General features: G+C 35.1%; 1 long non-coding RNA gene across 1 annotated transcript; it reads right to left on the reverse strand.

The window, feature by feature from the left end:
- Nucleotides 1-1850: 1850 nt before the first annotated feature.
- On the reverse strand, nt 1851-3591 carry LOC150038431 (uncharacterized). Its single transcript, XR_016523943.1, has 2 exons — nt 3351-3591; nt 1851-2089 (listed from the first exon to the last, which is right to left on the reverse strand). It is a non-coding gene; the product is annotated as an uncharacterized LOC150038431 (long non-coding RNA).
- Between the last annotated feature and the right edge of the window lie 341 nt (nt 3592-3932).

Below are 3932 nucleotides of genomic sequence, written 5' to 3' on the forward strand. Positions count from 1 at the left end.
CTGTATTTTTTTTAGAAGAAAAAATCCCTCCTCTCCTCCTCTCTTCTCTTAATCTTTTTTCCTTCCCTCACAAAATCCAAGATAGCCAGAGCCCACAACTTCTGAGTTCTCTGCCGGAGAATACCAAGGTCTTTCTCGTGGTCGTGCTCAATTGGCCATTTGGATTTTGTACGAGTTTTTCACAGAGAAGAAGAAACAGTCTTCAAATATAAGGGTTTCTAATAATCCTATTTTTAATTATTTTGTATCTTTATTAGCATTCTGGATTTTTTATATGATTAATTGCATAATCTGTCTTTCTGTGATACTGTAATTGTGAATTCTGAAAAATTGGGTTTGGGACGATCCATCACTTCTACTCAAGGACCCTTCATTGTGATCCTTCAATTGGTATCAAAGCGTTTGGTTTTTTATCCCAAGTTCCTATTTTTTAATTAATTTTACAGTTTTTAGGGTTTTCGATCTACATTTTGTAATTATTTCATGTGATGTGTTTTCTGTTGAAATGTGATATTGCGTTGATGGATGTTTTCGAGATTGGATATAGATTTATGGATTTTGTTTTCTAAATTTCGTTCTGTAAAGGCCCATGTTTTGGAGCATATTTTACTGTTATCGAGTCTGTATTCAATTGTTGAAAAGTTCGTGAGTTCCCTGTTCATTTTCTGGAGAATTCGAGCAGAAGTTCAACAGTTTTTCGAAGAAGATCAAAGTAGCACAGTAGGTGACTGTGTTGCAGCATCGCAAAGTTGTACCCTAGCATTGTGACACTGTGATGTGGAAGACGAAAGAAAATTTTCGTAGTGTCACAACGTTGGGCATAATGTTGCGACGCTCTGAGACGGAAATTTCACGCGGTTAAACTCCAGTTCGCGCGTGGTTCGTGGTCTGCCAATCCGATTCGATTCGTGCGTTCTCCAGTCTGATCGTTTTGGGTTCTTATAGATTGGTTCCTGGTTTGGTTCGAGCAGTTTAAGGCCCGGTTGACTTGTTTCAACCGGATGGATATGTTTTATGTAATAGTTAGCTTTAAATTTTTTTTTTAGATGTCCAATCTCAGTCCGTTAACTGCTGCTTTAATGTACATGTGATGCATGTTTTATTTTATATATATATGTTATATTGTATGTCATATAGAATTAAAACCCACCGTAGGTTATGAATTTAATTTCATGCATCATCTATATTATAAGTGTTATAATATATGTTTATGCATGATTTAAATTATATAATATGTTATAATATATGCATGCATGCATTAATAGCATATTCATGCATCATTTATATTATAATTTTTATAATATATGGTTTGATGCATGTATGGATGTATGCTACTGTATGTTTCATTACTTTATTATATAAATATTATATATATGTTAATAATGAAATGAAATTACATGAAGCATGACACTACTTTAGGTTAATTTATAAATGTTATATTTTATTAAAGTATGTCAAAGCATGCGATGTATGATTTTAATTTATTTCATTTGTTTATAATCGTTATAACTAAATGAAATTAGAATTAAAATCAATAATTAAGAGTTGCATGCAAACCTTAGGTTAATAATCATCTTTTAAAATTGTTTTAAAATATGATTCACATAGACCTAAGATCATTTTTCTAATGGATTAGAAATTTAGGTTTAATCTTTTAATCGGTTTAATAGGATTAAATTTATCTTAATAAAAGATTAACAATGTAACAAATGTATTTATAAAAGATCTTTTGTCTAGGCTGGGGTTGTAACGACCCGACCCCCTAGGACTCAAGTTAGGCCGTTACTGTTGCATGCATGGAACTTAAAACGACACCCTCTTTATAGTGAAATAAATGCTAAATAAATGAGTTGAACTCAAAAGACCTTCATTAACTTCAGACATTAAAAACAGACGATAGGGTACCCATAAACTATAAATGTTAATAAATAGGTTTGAACACAAATCTTAATAATAAGTTTCAAACATCAAATTTAAAGTTGAAATACATGGAAAGAAATCTAAATATCATGAGCGGAAGCATAAAACTGGTCCCAGTGGCTCGATCACGAATTCTGCTTGTCAATCGTCGATGTATCTCTACCTTTACCTGAAACAACAACATGAGAAATGATGAGTATAAAATATTCAGTAAGTAACCCCAATACTGGGTCAGGCTAGGCATCTATGTCCTCTAGATGCCTACCTACAAACTTCTCTAGTCCTCATGGGACACATATATACATAAAAAACTGATTTTTATCCTACTGTAGTTAAGTATGCCCACTACCTCTAATAAGTTCCGTAGGACCCACAACCTCTGGTGAATCCCAAAGGAAACACAACCTCTGATGGATCCCCAAGGAAACCACCATCTCTAGTGAATCTCGAAGGAAACACAACCTCTGGTGAATCCCGAAGGATAACACCACCTCTAGTGAATCTCGAAGAAAACACAACATCTAGTGGGCATCTAACTAATCAGTAAGGACACCATCACAATCTCAACATCACAAGTATCACAACATAGTTCTATAACATACATATACACCTCAACATCATGGCTCTACAACATACATATATGCCTCAATATCCTCATATCAAATACAACCTCATGGAATCAAGTATCATCTCATGCTAGTATGCAAGTATCTACATGCACAAATAAATCTTTTAGATCCTCAAACAAGAACATATATCAGTTATACTATACTATCAATCTATCATGCTATCTTTCTGTCATAATATTCATCTATCATGCTAGCATATATCTAGTGTCTGGCCTGTGGGTAGTTCCAATAGTAAGATTACTTACCTCAAAATTAAATTTAAATAAACCCAAGAAAGCTTATCTTCTCTTTGCCCAAATAAATCTTGAATCAAGCCCAAAAATTTATAAACCAAATTTATTCCAACTTTCGGAAAAATCCCAAACACACATTTAACTTATGACCAAATAACAAGTTACTTACCCAACACGTTGTTTTGTCCAAAACCACATCGAACTTCGATAAAAAAAAATTAAAAAAAAAAAAATCCAACCTGAATAGGGGTCACAACCAGAAAATGATAAATAAACCTTCAACAGTTAATTTTAATCCAAAAGGGGACAAAGTCTTAACACTCACCAAAATCCACCAAAAATAATCTTTGAAGGTGTTGGACCGCCCGCTCTCAACTATGAGATTTTCCAAAAGATTGATCCACCAAAAATAATCTTTGAAGGTGTTGGACCGCCCGCTCTCAACTATGAGATTTTCCAAAAGATTGAAGCTAAGGCTCAAATATTATGGGCAATGTAAAATTAGGCACACATTCATTGGACATCCAAAACCCATTCAATAAGAATCCAACAAAACATTAAATGTTACCTAAAATTCGGTGTGCAACGGCTGACGTGCGACAGATGGCGTGCGGAGGAGCGCAAAGGGACGGGGTTGGACGGACGTGTAGGTCACGCGACTAGGCTGGTCGGCTTAAGGTCCAAGGCGGCGCGCTGGGGGAGACTTCGGCCGTAAGATCTGAGGTGTCGACCAGATGGTTAGCTAGACGATGCGACGTCAAACAGAGGGGGAAAGGTTGGGCGACGCTCGAATTGGGGAAGAGGGTTTTAGGGGCTACTGCACGTGAACCTGAAGGGAAGGGAAATGGGGAGAAAAAGAGAAAAGAAAAGAAAAGAAAAAGAAAGAATTGAATAAAATAAAATAAAATAATAAAATAGGGAAATAAACATATGAAATTCAATAACAAGCCCGAATTAAGCTAGGAAAAATAGCTCTATTTGAGAGCTATCAAAGATCACTCAAGGAGTTGTTCATATTCAAGACCGTTTGGAGATCTGTTCGTTGGAACCTTGGAGAGGATTGTTCGTGGCACTTAAGGAATCTACACAGGTAAGAATCATTCTAACCCTTTTCTTTCCACAATAGAATGCTAATTTACGTGTTTATCTC

The sequence above is a fragment of the Benincasa hispida genome, chromosome 1 (genome assembly GCF_027475165.1).
Source record: "Benincasa hispida cultivar pf3 chromosome 1, pf3_genome.v1.1, whole genome shotgun sequence".
Taxonomy (NCBI): domain Eukaryota; kingdom Viridiplantae; phylum Streptophyta; class Magnoliopsida; order Cucurbitales; family Cucurbitaceae; genus Benincasa; species Benincasa hispida.